The sequence below is a fragment of the Poecilia formosa genome, unplaced genomic scaffold, assembly GCF_000485575.1.
Source record: "Poecilia formosa unplaced genomic scaffold, Poecilia_formosa-5.1.2 Scaffold479, whole genome shotgun sequence".
Classification (NCBI taxonomy): Eukaryota; Metazoa; Chordata; class Actinopteri; order Cyprinodontiformes; family Poeciliidae; genus Poecilia; species Poecilia formosa.
In genome coordinates this window covers 199,802-216,064 of record NW_006800418.1, presented here as the reverse complement: position 1 = coordinate 216,064, position 16,263 = coordinate 199,802, and the positions used below count along the sequence as shown (strand labels likewise).

The 16,263-nt window shown below is 37.4% G+C and overlaps 1 long non-coding RNA gene across 1 annotated transcript; it reads right to left on the bottom strand.

Annotated features, from left to right (window-relative positions):
- Window positions 1-1,015: 1,015 nt before the first annotated feature.
- Window positions 1,016-1,771, bottom strand: LOC107833904 (uncharacterized). The gene is made up of 2 exons (XR_001659682.1): window positions 1,604-1,771; window positions 1,016-1,567 (listed from the first exon to the last, which is right to left on the bottom strand). It is a non-coding gene; the product is annotated as an uncharacterized LOC107833904 (long non-coding RNA).
- Window positions 1,772-16,263: the final 14,492 nt, after the last annotated feature.

Genomic DNA, 16,263 nt, shown 5'->3' with positions numbered 1-16,263 from the left:
GTTACAGTTACACACTTTACCACATTTCAAGTTCAATGTCAAAATCACATTTATAACCTTTTAGTTTCTCTGATTTAGCATTCATTTATAATTTTATAATAATCATTACTTATTAGTTACTCTTATTATAATCATGATGTGAGTTATTACAGACATTTCTGAAAAGAAACCAAGAATAATCCATTATTCTAATTATTTGATACCATGTTACAGTTACTTCTTTCACCTTTAAGTACTTCCATAAGTATAAGAGTAAGTGTAAATATTCTTATAATCAACCCAACATCAACCACTGGTTAAACCAATATTAATTATTGGTTTAATTATAAGTTATCATTATTAATTCAAGTATTTTACTCTGGGTTTTATCCAATTCCTCAAAATGTTTAGATTTTATCCTTTAAACCTTTAATGCTCAAAATGAGCAGTCTGAACTATTTTTAATCACTGCAGGCTGGAAACTTCCTCTTTTTCCAGGAAACCTGCTTTTCCTGTTCCATGACTCTCTTTCTGCCTGATTATGATTTTTTTTTTGATTAAATAGAAAAAAGTAGAATTAAAGCAAAGTTTGCAGGACACTATAACAACACACACAACCAGATTAATTTTATTACCGTCTGACTATACTGTTGGGTCTTGATGTCACCTGTGTAATCAGTTTTAAAGATAACTTTATTCATTGTTATTATTAAACTAAATCTCCAGCATGGGGAAGTGGGATGATCTCGACTTTTCTCGACATGACAAATGGATTACACCTCCCCATATTTGGTGTTTCTAAACCAAGACTCTAAAAATGTCAGTATAGTTTCAACAAAATTTAATATTGTTTTCATAAAGATTCTTTATGACTTAATGTCTGTTCTGTGTCAACAGCTGCTGGAGGTGAGGGAGAGAGTCCTGGCAGCAGAGGAGATTTCCTTTTGGAAAGGTGTCACCATTGACCTCATTTTTGATGAAGAGGATGGCGTCTTCGAGGGTGTATCGGACTGGATTGTGAGGCCACCAAGTTTCCGCAGCCAGGAGCTCAGCAACCTCTGCTCCAAACTACAAGAGAGACTTGAAGCTAACCCTAAATACAGCATGTTGCGTCATAAGCGTTTGTATGTTGGATCATGCTCAGAAAGAAAGCCACCACCACACGGCCCAGAAGTAGACAAGCATTTTGTGGTGTAATCTTTTTTTTTTAACTGAAATATGTTTTTTTTTTTATTTATAAATATGTTTTTTATTTTATATATGTGTGGTTTCTTTATTTGTAGATGTTTTATATGCATCTATGTACATATTTCTTTTTCAACAAAACTTAAAAATATAAACTTATGCCTTGTGCTTGGTGTATTTTTATTTCTGGGTTATTTTTATAATTAATTTATTAGGGAGGGGCTTAACCAGGCCTGTAATTATAAAGGTCTAGTGTGTGTCCAATAGGGAGATATCTACCAACCAATCACATGTAAGTAATGAATTGTGATGTCATTGTTTTTTCATCCAATGACTGACAATTCACATGGGTCTCCTGTTGCTATTCACATGTTAAGAAGAGTCGTTAAAGAGCTGTTAACACCTCCCGCCAGCCCGCTCCCCCGCACTTTCCTCGCACCTCCCCACCCCTCCTCCCCCCTTGTAGGATTCCGCATTCGACAGCATTCGACTGCGGCCGACGAAAATGCGCTGCCCCGACAACTGTCGATTGCTGTCGATAACTGCCGCTCACGAGCTGCATTCGCGTCAGAATACAGGGTCAAAAATCCCACTTTTTGTCCAGTGCAATATGTCAATATTATATACAAATGTCCCACGATAATTAAATTAACAGTGTAGGTTCAGTAGAGTGGGCAGTCACAACGAAGCAGCTCGTTTTACTTTGCACTTTCCTCCTGCTCTTCATTTGTTTGGCCACCAGAGGTCACTAAAGAGAGCCATGTCAAAAAGCTTAGAGGTATGAACCTTTTCTATGACACTACCTTCAGTGCTTCAGGAAGCTTCACTTGGCCACAGCTATTTCACCATTTGGTGAGCAAATGTTTGTGTGTAAAGTCTAGAGGTTAAAGTGTTAGTGTAAAGAAGTTGCTTTGTGTGTTCTCTTCTAGGTGTTTAGGAAAATGCTTCCCTGCCGGGTCTGGAAACCATGTAAAGGTTCTGGGTGAGGACATAGGTTAAGAGAGTGTAGACGGATTTCTGTTCATGGCGACTTTGGTGTTTTTATAATAGTGCTAAGTTTTAAATAGTTAATTATTTTTTAGTAAATCGCAATATGTATATATTTTTATTTATTCAAATATTACATTTAAAGGGTTGAATTCTAGATTCTGATAAACTTATGAGTGAGTAAATGATGGTTTGAGACTATTAGACTGTACTTTTGGCGTCATTGGAGGGACTGACATTGATTGGATTGTCTTGATATTTTGATGTACGTTTGTATTCAAGCTTTCTTATTCAATGGTGCTATACAGCTGATTAAGCTGTACTCTCACCGAGTGCTGTGTTAGCGGCAGTCCTATTTAAACATCTTCATCCTAATTCTATAATGTGCTTAGGGCTTGTGAGCTGTCCATGTAATTAAACTGTGTTGTCAATCATCGCTGTCACATTAAAGCTTGACTGACAATCCGATGCATGCACCAAAACTGTCATGTGTTCATCCATCAAAAGCTGTGGCTGGTGTACTGCACACATCACTGTAGCAAGAACACCCACAAGGATGGAGAGTAAATATGTAAATATCAGTGTGTCTGAATTAAGAGTCCACAGCTTTAGAAGGATCCGGTCTACGTAAGATGGGTAGATTTATCCGGTCCGCGAAAACACGATGGCCGGAAAAGAGAAACTGTGAATTTGGACAGGTCTAGCCTTCACAATCTGTCCCTGCCACCACCTCGGCGTAACTTATGTCACCTAGCAACCATGAGATATATATATATATATATATATATATATATATATATATATATATAAGGCTGAGACAATGTTTAGGTAAAATAAGTTGAGTTTTTCTGCAATCACAGCCTGTACAATAGTTACTATATGGCTAATAAAATAACCAGTGGTTTACTGTTAGCATTTAAAGTTGTAATACAATAAGCTTACTTCTATACTTTATATTATGTACATTTTAAATTAAGTCAGTTAAACTTAACAGCTTTTAAATTTGATATATTTCCTCAAAAAATCACTTACAATTACAAGGAATTCCTTATAAATAAAAACTGTATTGTTCTTCTCCTTCCTCTCCTTAGACCAGATCCCTGTACTGCAGGATAATCTCAGTGTTCCTGTCCTGGACCATTTTTTAAGCATGAGGACACCAAGATCGATTTTTGCCTGAACAGGGAAGTTGGCAGTGCTGTTAAATCTGCTGAGCTAAGATCGACAATGTGGACAGGGTGCTACAACTGACACCTTGGTTTTTCTTCTGTGGTTGATGAGCGGCACATCCTACAGAGTGTTCCCCAGAGTATTTGGGATGCCTTGTTCCACTGTCCACGACATTGTCCACAGGGTCACAGAAGAGGTGGTAGCCATTCACCACCAGGTCATCCACCTCCCTAAAACCCCCAGAGGACCTGGATGCAGCTTCACATGGTTGGCACAACAAAGAGTCTTTGTAAAGGCCGTGGGTGCAATCGATGGCTGCCACATCCACGTCAAGTGTCCAAGCCGCCCTGATGGTCATTGCTATAGAAATAGGAAACTGTTCCCACCCATCATATGGCACACAGTTTGTGACCATCAGGGTCACTTTTGATATATTCAGCTGTCTTATAAGAACCGAAGGTAAAATAGTTACTTGATTGTGCTTTAAAATGGCAATATGTGCCAGGAGAAAACAGAACACTCCCTCTTTTAACCCTTGTGCGTGCGAGGACTGAGGCAAACGTAGAGGAATATGGAAAATGATACAAGTTTTACGTGTGTGGGGTCAGTTGGACCCCATTTCGACATACAAGGGTTAAAGTTGCATCTTTATTTCTACAGGCTGTGTGGTTGTTTCACCTTCATTTCTGAATAGTATACCATGTATTCGCGTCTCACCGTTTTACATTCCCAGACATGTTAAGCAGCCAAAGGCGGAATTGACCAGAGCTGAGTAATATTTTCATTAGAGACAATTCATTAGGTGATGGAGTCCTTAGTTGTTGTATCCCCATAAAAAGATTTAGGCGTTCGTCCACAGCAGAGAACGTGAAGTTACCCAAAGGGCAGCAACGACAGAGAGAGAGGGAAATATAATCATCAAAGTTAATAACATTAATGATTCCATAGTTATTTGGCTTATCTGGAGACAATAGTCTTTGTCTCCAAACAGACAAAACAAAATTATTAAGATAAGTTCTGAAGCAGAACACAGATAATAAATGTAACCTTTCAGTGAGAGTGTGCCAATATCAGGAATATTCTGCCCTCATAAGTTCACAAACTCTGAGCAATGAAACCCATTTGTTTCTCCTGCTAGAAAACTTTCTCTCTTTTCTAGATTTTTATGAAACGGATACAGAAATAAAACAGTCAGGAGAGGCACTTCTGTAAAACTCATTTGTGGGAGCTTTGTTCAGAAAGTGCAAGGAGGGATCAAAGGATGAGTTAAATCGGATCTGGCATCAGGAGAGAGACACTTGTCTCTAATAGCCTCGCTGAGTCACCCTTCAGGTACACAAAATCCATTTGATCCTGTCTAAATGGTTTTCTTGGCCTGTTCAATCCAAACTGGAAACCAACACATATTGAGGATGGAGAGGTAGACGGAGGGAGTGGTTAGCTTTGGATCGGCAGAAAATAAAGTAGCTGCATTCTGCTAAGCCAAATCACAAAAAGCTGTTGCTGGAGCTATAAAGGCATTTTGTTCTGCGTACAACATGTACTGTACAGAAGAACATGATGTTAATGAGTAAATTCCACAATATGTTGCCTTTTGATATCTCAATATACTAGATGCAACACTGGCTGATATGAACTTTGTAAAAGTGTGGTTTGGGATTTTACACAAAAATATTCTTTGCTAACAATGTAAATTAATTTCTTTTTTTTAAAAAAATATACATGCATAGGCCAGTTCTGACTGTTAATTTCAACCTTTCAATTATTGTTTTACATGACAGATTGATCATTTTAAAGTATTACGTGCTGTCAGGCGGGTGGTGGATTTTTCCTGGCTAATGAAGTGGACACATTGTTACAAAAAAACCTAAGTGTGCTGTCAAGATTATGTACGATTGTTTAGCAGCGTCAGTCCATTAAGATGCAGTTTTATTGTTTGTAATGGATATTTACAAGAGTATAACTTGAATGGAGCAAATATAAGAAAATATGTTTTCAGAGAATAAACCAAAACACTGTTTAGTCGTTAAACGGTAAACAACTAAAACAACTGGGGATACAAACAATTCATCGACTTAGGATTCATTGTTAATTAATGGTCCATTAGTCCCAATCGATGAACTAATAACATCTACAGACCTGAAGGTGGGAGGTCATTGACCTGGTGAGAAACTGAAGTACAAAATAAATGAATATAGACTCCTGAAAGCTGGGTGCTTACCTGCAGCAGGAAAAGGGCCTTCAGCCTTTCTGTTTGAAAGCGGGGTCACTCTCCTGGTCTTTGGACATGCTCTTTCCTGAAAAAAGACACAAAAGGAAAAGAGGTGATTTACCTGGTAAACAAGGACATTTCTATGACATCAACAGAATGTGAAAGATTCAAGATACAGATAGAATTTGACCAAGACTGCAGAGCGTGCTACGGTACACACACCATATGCTTCCCTGCAGTCAATGCATGCTCCAACTCTGTAACATTTCCAACACAACACCTCATATCCAGAGTTAAAACACGTCATGACACAGGCCATCAGAAACACAGGGAGTTTGGTCGTACGTACGTGTAACACTATATTTTATTTGTGTATTTGTTTGCATATGTGTTTTTATGTATCTATGTGTGTATTTATTTATTTATTATAGAAGAAATATGAAAATAACACCGTGTCACATCACCGTCAAGCTTTGTGAGACTGTAGAAGACAATCACACAAAACCAGAGAGGAAAGCTGATTTGTGTTTTTCTTTATTATCTTCTACAGATTAAATAAATACAGAAGAAACCACAAATGGCTTGTCATCTGCCTCACCTGAGTTTCTTGTAATCCGGTCTGTTACACAATGGTATTATAACGGAAGGTTGATTTTTTTTAGCACGTACTTTGCTTAAATATGTAAGTATTGCACGATATTTCTTTCACTTGCACTAGTTTTGACGTGATAATACCACCATACAAAACATCCAATACTATTGGCAAAACTTAAGGACTCATGAAGACACATGTAGAAAACTCAACAAAACATATTTTACCACAGCACTGCAACACTATAAGGTCATGCTACATTGACCATGCTACGGCTTCTGGCAAAACCCTTCAGTCTACCTGTTAGAAACACGAACGCACATTGAAAGATAGATAGCCTCCTTGTTCCTAGTGTTTTAGTGACATTAGCAGAGTGAGCATCTACTGAGCCAGATGGCAGAAAAAAATAAAAAATAAATAAAAAATCATTATTCAGACCATTACCTCAGCTAATTGAGGTACTACATACACACCCCACATATTTCAACCCCCCATATGCATTCAGACATCTAGCTAACTTTATCAACCTAACAACACTCGATCACTCACTCGCTTTAATATGCATCGATCAAGTACATGACCTGGACCGCAGCTCCAGATGTGCTGTTAATGGGTTTGTGATAAACATGCCACAGGCAAGCACACCACTGGGTCATGTTGTTAGCTAGGAATGAAGAGACTTTTGGCCTACCCGTTTCTTTTGGTGGATTTGCATGTTATACACGGCTCATATTCTACCATTGGACTTCTCTAAAATATTGAAAATGTGTTTTTGCTGTCAAACATATTTAGAAATTGTAATCTTACTTACATAGCATAATATAGATAGAAAATTGCACTTAACTTTTATCACTATAGGTCAGTGAAGTGTTTCCTATGTGATCTTTAGTTTGTATTGAATTTACATCAACAGTCATTGGGGGTATACTTATACCACATTGGCTGTATGGTAAGGGAAATTCACAATAATGGAATTAAGACAGAAGTAAAATAAAGTTGCATCATGTCTACAGGATCATGGTCATCTAGCGGGTCCATACCAAGCTTTTTAAGGATCTTGAAATTGCAGATGACATCTGCATTTATTCCACATCTCACTCTGCCTTACACGCTGTTCAGAAAACAACCGGATCACACACACCATCTGCTTTAACCTCATCTGGAATCAAAGCGCACCACCAGTTTCTCCTTCCACCCTTCAGATGCCACCAAACTCTGAGATCCAAACCATTTTTGCATACATTCGCTATTTTTCGTGTAAACAAACTCCTTTTACCTTTTCATTTTGTATCTTGTTGGTGTTTCTTCATTTGGGTGAAGAAAATACTTGGAAACAAAAAATGTCTACTGTTGCTGACAGTGACTATGATGTTTCATAATGAAAAAAAAAACACAAACTTCAAAATAGGGACTGAATCACAACCCAGAGATCTTGGATCAAAGCATTTCTGAAAAGTACAAAAAAATTGTCTAAGTGAGAAAATTACATTAATTCAAAGACTGATATCTTACTGCTGTTAATTCCATTTTACATTCAGGTTCATAAAGGCACATGCATACATTTATGTTCCAATAACATGATGAATGATTTTATTTTAATAGAGTTTATCACATATTATTCAACTGTACAGAAATGTAAGGCATTAAAGTGAAATATGTGGGCTTTTTCGTACATATACCTTTGACAGTTCTGACTATATGTATTAAATAGCCGAACTCATTTGGTCCAGCTAAATGAAACCTGTCATTTTCATCATTGGTATAAAAATCCATGCTAATTGCTTTTATTCATAAAACTAATGACCCTGAAACAAATCTGAAAGGTTAGAAATCTGAATGTTCATGGCTTCTCTACTTTCTTGGTTATTTTAAAACCGTAGCAGCTAGGAGTTCTCTATACAAGCCTTTAAAAAACAGTAAACAAGGGGCAGGTAAAGATGTTGGATGGAAGGCTTTTCTCCACTGATGCACACAGTTCTAGGTATTTGCAAATGCTCATGTTTTATGCATGAGAGCCAGGATAACAAACAGAAGCTCGGGGTCGGCAAACATACAAAAGACACACACACAAAAAAAAACTAAACAAGAAAAGCGGGAGAGAAGGAAAGTTCCCCCAAAACTTGGCAGAATTCATCACTGCAGTCTTTCCAAAGAGAGAAGTTGAGAGTTTCTTTCAACGTAGACCCAACGGAGCCATGTTCAGACATGATGCTTAGAAAGGCAGCAGATTTGTTTCCCTCTGCCCTCCTCTGCCTTGCCATCTCCTCCAAGTCTTCCTCCCCACTCCAAATCCCTCATATTGTCTTGGTATCTGTTAGGATTAAACGTGTTGGTGTGCCAATAATTCCTCATTCTAATTTGTAAACAATGCTAAGTCCTCCTCTTGGAGAAATAAAGCTAAATAACAAACGAAGAGCTACGGACCGGCTGAAGGAAGAGAGAGAAGAATGAGGCACAGAATTGAAAGGAACGGTGAAATGACGAGACAAAGACGGATCAGAATCCATATTACTGTACTGCAACCACGTGAATAAGACATTTTCACGTTTCAAGTCCAAATGTCCAAATTTGATTTGGAGAAAAGATCAAACCTTACGTCCAATCCAGTAGTATATATCCATGCTCGAGTAGCAAAAACCAAGGAGTCAGAAACTGTTGGATGGCTACAAGTTGTGTCTCCCTGAACCAAGCGGTGTAACCCCAGCTTTCAGGGACGAGGGTGTTCTTACTTTTTTGTTCAAGTAGAAAACAAATTTTGTTGATAGCTTTGGTTTAATGAGTAAAACCTAATGAGTAAAAGCTTGTTGATCACTTAATTTTCTTAAGATAAATACTAAGTATGTTAAAACATCACCGACATGCATAAACTGAATATTTAATGAGGTGTCATAATTTTTGTACATAACCCCAAAAACTCACACCGACTTGAACTCACTCGTAAAAAGTTGTCTACTTTGTGAAATATTTAGGTCATCATGGGCAGGACCTGAGGGAAACTAATACTTTGGTTCTGCATCATTTTTTCTGCCAGTGAGTACATTCAGTATTGAATTCGGCCTTACACGTGTTAGCTACTTTCACTGACAAGTTATTCACATAGCAGACAACATGCTCCATCCATTTTGTGCCTGTTTATATTATCTTGGAAATAAAATCCACTGGCTAATTGCTAGTCTTAAGCATAAAATGAGCTTTTTGTGAAGAAAGTAGCTGAATAATTCAGTTCACCTTTTTCCCCAGAGGTAAATCAAGTCTCATTTCAGGTATACCTGAAATTATTCATGCGCATGTGAAAATGTGCTAACTATTCAGACTTCGCTTTCTAGGTTATTTTGTGTGTGTGTCTGTGTGTGTTTTGCCTCTATGTTCCCTGCTCTTTTCTCAGATTACAAATTCATATGATCATTTCATGCTTCCCCTCATGAAAACCATGAAAAATTTCCCAGTTGCCCACAAACCTCCGTACACTCGGACAGAAGAACACGACCAGCAGTTGGTTTGATTAAAGATGTTACACGGCACGATGTATGCACGTCGGTGAATAATTGAAGAATTTTACATAAGAGCCTTATAGTCTAAGTGGATTGGACTGCTGTGTGGTTGTGTGTGTGTTTGCTGGGGTGCTGCTTTTGTTGAAATACATCTCTATCAGTATTTAGCCCCATAACAAATGGGATTCGGCAAAATCTGAAGGTCAAATCGAATAGCAAACAGTGCCTCTCAGCATCATCCCTTTCTCCCATGAATCCTTAAAAAGCCACTCAGACTACAGCAAACAAGGATACCTTTTGGACGGCAGCCATATCCTCAGCTTGTGGCACCTCTCTAATAACAAAATCTATCCTCAGTCATAAATAATGTAGGTGAAAAACTTAAGATTCCATTAAAAGGTTTCCAGTGTCGACCTGAATCCCAGATCAGTTCCTAAAGGAGGGAAGATTAAAGAGGTCGATATTTTCAGAACTGACGTAACACTTAAGGTATTACAGAGGAAATGTTTGGCAGTCACCAACATGCTACAGAAAAATGTTTTCTTTTAAGAAAAATAAGACTATTTGAACACGATTCGAGAAGTTACACAAAAGAATCTCTACGTCCAAGCAGGCTCAAACTGACCACGTGGATCTAGCAACAAACGGGAGAGTTTGTGATTTTTCATATTGCTACCACAAACAATGTGCTTTAAGATTTTAAGTGATTAAAAACATAAAACACAATGTGTAGCAGCAGAAAGATAATACTAAAGATGATAAAAATATATTTTTTACAAATAATTTTTAGAACTGTGACATTAAGATCCAAGCTCTGTGTGCAGAGCTCGACTGAAGGACACATTTATACGTTCGCAAAACTTCCTTTAACTCTTCCATTGGCGAAGTCTCTTCGATGTATACCGCCATGCCAGTACCCAGACTGAAGACATGCAGACGTTTTTACTAGGGCCATAAAGTTTGTTCAAATGTTTTTTTTTGTTGTTTGGTTTTTTTTTGTTTTGTTTTGAAAAGCTTAAATTAAAAAAAGATTTCAAGCTGAAAAATAATCATGACTGACAGCTCAATACAGGCTACTCCAAGATGTTGCCTTCAGGACATTGTACAAGAGAATTTGAAGCTTGTTAAAAGTAATGACAGGAAGGGCAAAGGAAGGGTTGGTATCCTGTACATTGCCATTAAAAGAGCTGATAGCACAGGAAATCCATGAACTACATCTTAACATGTTTCATAAGAGATCTAGAGAGAAGCATCACGTGGTTTACAACAAACTAAAGGTAGTTCACATGAGGTTGTCTGCATGACCTGGGTCAATTTGGGAAGAAATTAATGCAGGAAAACACATTTCAGCATTACTTTAGTGTGAGTTAACCAAAAATTCTATCATTTAAATGAGTTTAAAAACCACTTATGTAAAAATGTGAAAACACATTCAATATACTAAAAGAATATAAATAGCAGCATAATTGCATGTTGACATTTTACTTTGTTTTTGCAAAGTTTTAAAAACAGCAAATAATAAAAATGCGCACAATTATAAAATGTTTTATTTTGCTGCCTACAGCATGACATAAGCAGTGTAAAATATGACTAACTTGCCTGTTCACTGTTTTACATTTCTACCATTTCACATGTCAATGTAGGGTTGCACAATTCAAAGAAATTAAAGTTGTTACAACTGGTGGTGCAATTAGAGACAGGATGAAATATAACAAAAAAATACACACAACACAATGTGTCCTAAAATGACACAAAAAGTCAACACGGAGGAAAAATAACCTAAGGGTCCCTTCACATTAGATTAAGACAACACTACGTCAACATTTTATGGTAGAAGTCAGAATTAGATTTTAGATGGATCCGTGTGCATGGATTCATACACACGCAGACACCAGATGTGACTTTTAATATTTAAAACTTACTGGCCAACCATCCTCACTTGCCAGCTTCACAACTCTCCCACTCATCTAGCCCGCTACTGTTGCCTGTCTTCACAGCTGGCATACATCGCAATGACTTCTCTTACATAACCACGAAAGTTTTCAGAAAACAAGGCAGCTCTTAAGGGACTCAGTGATTTATCAAGTCCCTTCGTCATTATTTGCTCCTATTGGTTATTGCATCTTTGCTTATGTCTGTTGAGGTATGTCTGTTCAGTTTTCAAATGAAATAATCCTTTTTTTGACTTGAGCCAATGGTAATTATTTTATGCTGTACTCTATGGAATTATTTTCCTGTTTTTCCGACAGTCTGTTTTTCTGCCACTCATTTTAGTTTTTAAATAATATTTAAATGCATAAAAATAAGACGTAGCTCAAGGAATAAACCAACGTTTGCTCTATATTTAATATAAAATTAGCTTGGAAAAAAATCAGCTTTGTTCTTCGCTTTATTTCGTGTTATTGAGAAAGGCTTGTTTCTGGAGGTGTAGACTCTGGTTTAGGATACTTTTCTAAAAAATGAAGAAATAAAGAATACTGTATGCCAGTTGTTGTTTGTAGTAACTAATCAACAGTAAGAAGAAACATTGTTTCTTTTTTTTATTACTTGGCTTTATTAGGTGTGAGCAATGCAAGCGCTGCAAAGGCCTGTTGAAATCGTAATGTTTATTATTCTTATGCTTCTCTCAAATGAATTGGCTATTTAGAGGCTTTAAAACAAGGGAGTAGCTTTGTATTGCAAGTTGATGGAGAAGGATGGAGCTCTGATGCACTCACAAATAAGACCGAAACTTAAATGTGAATCCCATTCAGGGTTATTGAATAATTTGGGATACAAGTACTGATAAGGATTGTCAGAATACTTTTGCAATTATTAATAAGCACTCCCCTGAACACAGTGGTGGTTGATTAGTTAATTTTAAACTCCTGCTCTGCTAGTAAAAAAAGTCACCTTTTTTTAATATATATGTAATGGAACCGAAACGCACAGAACTGCACAACACCTTGTTGAAATAATAATTACTGAGATGTTTATTTTTGTTGGGTCATTCATTTGAACATATTTTATTTATTTATTTATTTTGTTGCTGTTCTTTAACAAAGTTACAAATGTTTTGCCGAGATTGACGTGTTGCACCGCTGCTGTAACAAAGCACGAACAGTTCAGAAACAATATGAAATGAGAAAAATAGTTATTTATTAACTGATTAAGTCGTGTTTAGACTGTTCTTGGAAAACTAATCAGTCACGGTTGATTAGTGCGTGCAACACGGTTGCACATGCACCCACTGATTCTTTGCACCGTACTCTCTTGCCGGTACTGCATACCCCCGCTAAATCTTTTAGTGCTACACAGCACCCGACCGTACCCGCTGACTTTCACCCCTGCTTGTCGGTAGTCGTTGTGGCTATGCAGAAGTTATGCACAAGTCCTTGTCATCATCTTTGCGTCTTTATCAAATCCAAAAATCTAAGGAAGACATTGTAGTCATTGTAGTCTCATAAAACTCACTGTAGTGACAAAATATGTATATTTTGGTGTTAACCTTTAGTGAAACATTATTTCTTTTAAAAAATTTTAACTGCACAAATCATGAAACCCATAACCCTCATCAAGGAAAAAAAATATTCAAACAAGTTAAAATGATCTATTTTCATTTTCAAATGTTTTCTTTGGCTTCCTTAAAAAATAAATTTAAGTCGTATATAATCTTTCATTAATTTGTAAAGTCAATGCGTGTATTTTTCTCCATGAATACTGCTATTACTATCATCCTTTTATTATTTTTCTCACCAAAAACGATGCAGGATCTGTGCATAGCAGTGCTGCTTTCAACTGGATACCTGAAGGAAGCAGAAATAAAATACGTTATGTGTCATTCAAACGTTTTTATACTTAACTAAAACTAACAAAATAACTAAAACTGAGAAAACATTTTCATCAGCTGAAGTAAATCAAAACAGTAATTAATGGGGGAAAAACTGTAACTAACAGGAAAATATCATACATTTACAAAATCAACTAAAATACACTGAAATTATGCCCTTCATTTTTATTTCGCCCACCCGCACTTTTTTCAACTGTTACAAGTGTTTGGAGGCACTTTAATGATCTGCTACTTAACCTGCAAATGTTGGTAGCAAACAGGACACAAACAGTTGCCTTTCACTAAGCACCTGCCTACTAAACACGTTCAGGATCGATGTGAACAACAGGGTGGCGGTCGCCGCTAGGCCGTAGTGGCGCTGAACAAATTTCCTTTGTCTTCCACCTTGAACTTTACAGTCTAGTCATCGCTTTGCTTTCAGATGCAGCACCAGATGTTTTCAGCGGGAGAGATGCTTCTATTCACGCCGCACTTCAGCACCAAATGGCAAACAGACACAGTAAACAGCTCACAGTCATAATTAACATAGAGAACAGACTGGGGCTTTAAGCTGCTAAAGAGTCCAATTCTCTCGGGACTCGACTGAGACTGAAAACAAAGTTAATTATTTTTATACTTAGATTCACCAGCTGAAAGACACAAAAAATAATCTTGAGTCATCGCTCCGTTAAACAGCTGGTAACAACACACCACGCACATTTATTAATGTAGAAATGACTACATCTGCCTTCAAGTGTACAAATACATTCACGGCAAGAATTATTCATACTTGAAATGTAGATTTTAGGTAATTATTGATAAAACGTTTTTACCTATCTCACACATATCAATGAGGCTCTGTCAGACTTAAGGACCCAATATGCTTAAAGCCAAACAGTGAACGAGCAGTCACATGGGTTAGGCACGTTCATATTCGTACACTTTTCATATAGAGAACAATGACATCACAATCTCCATCTGTAGTCACTGCTTGGCTGAGGGGTGGCATCACAATTAAAACTCCCTTCATGTTTCTCAAAATATCGGCAGATTTGATGAGTATTTTGGTAGAATGATGGGCAATTTTGTATGTAGAACAGCTAAAGAGGGTTTACGGATAAAGGATAAACGCTACCCAAGGATGAGACGATAAATAAAAACTCAAAGTATACGTCGTAGAGGGCTAAACTTGGTGTCTGAGGAGTTTACGGGGGTGCCCGACACGCTGGTGAAGTCGATAAGACTTAATGGTCGAGATATTTCAGATTCAGCCAAAAAGGATGAGACTAAATAACTGCAAGTCCCAATAGGAAAGTCGCATTGAGATAGGATTAGTTAGGGTTATGATATAGACTAAGTTTGTCATGATGGGTGGTTGGAGTATGGATTCAGATGCAGCAGGCAGGAGACGTCAGGCCGTGTTGAATGTTTAATATGAAAAAAAAAAGAGAAAAACAAAAAGTGACCAGTCCAGGTGAGCACAAGACAATCCAAAGAACTAATCCAAAAATAACTGAGGACACGTGGGGATCACCAAGGAACATGAAAAGAGAGCAGGGCGACGGGGAGCAGGAGTAACAGGAAGTAAGAAACATAACAAACTGGCAAGTAGTGACTGAGAGAGAGAAGCTTAGATACTGGGAGGTTGATAATTGACAACAATGGACCTGGGCTGATGAGCTTACTGATCGCAGGTGTGAATAGTTGGGGCAGGAGCAAGCTGAGGGGAGGAGAGAAGGCGGCAGAGGGAAGTGGGGAATATTACACAGGAGAGTAAGGGAAACACAAAGGAGCAGGAATTTATTCTGACACTAAAGAAACACTAAGACTAAAGAAAACATGACTAGAAAAAGACATGAGGGGAAACCATGAAAGAACCAAAACGAAAACCAGGCTGATATAAACACAGAGCTAGAGTAACTAGAAGGACTAAACAAAGAAATAACATAGCTAGAATCACTAAAGAAAGATGGACATTGACTCAGACCTATAAGATCAACTGATCCTGAGGGAACGAAATAACTAAAAAATAAACATAAGACAAGAGGGACTGAAATAAGAACAAGACAAATCTAACCAAAATAAGATACATCAAATAATGAAACTAGAATGACCCTGAAAGGAAAAACTAAAGTGAACTAGAAAATAACTGCTAAAACAGAAACACACAAAAAACTAAATCCCAACCTAAAACCCAGAGTCTTGACTCAATTTGTCAGTTTGGAGCCAATCTAGCGGGAATATTGTTCCCTAATGACATTTCTGTGATGCTGGATTTTCAAGTAAAGGAGGGTAAATAGGGAATGAGTCGCTTGTGAGCTGGGAGAGTAGAGTCGATCCTCTCACTGAATGAGTTGTGCAGCAGAGTTTCCGGCAGGTCGTCAAGTAATATTGAAGATTTTTACCTTACTTAACAGAACTTTTAGGTAGCAAGAGTGTACATTAATAAACAGTGCCTATTTACTGTCTTACATAGGCAATCTTTGGTTCATAATCTGTGTGTGTAATCTAATTGAGTCCAGTGTCTCTGGAAGAAAATTTCATTTCAGTAGATTCTTATCTGACAATGCTGAAATGACTTTTAAAGAATCTCTTTCATTTGTCATTTTTGCATTATCACTAAAGAGTAAAGCAGGGAGCACTCATCTTATTTGTTCCTCTCTCTCCAATTGATTGCCATGTTAATAATGTCACAACTTTATTGCTCAGAGAGAATGTTGGCTTCTTGCTTTAAGGTGTATTCACACCATTCCTGTTTGGTCCACTTTATTGGAACTCTACTTCGTCTGCCTAAAAAGTCTGGTTTGTTTAGGGAGGTGTGAATGTCCAACCGAACTCT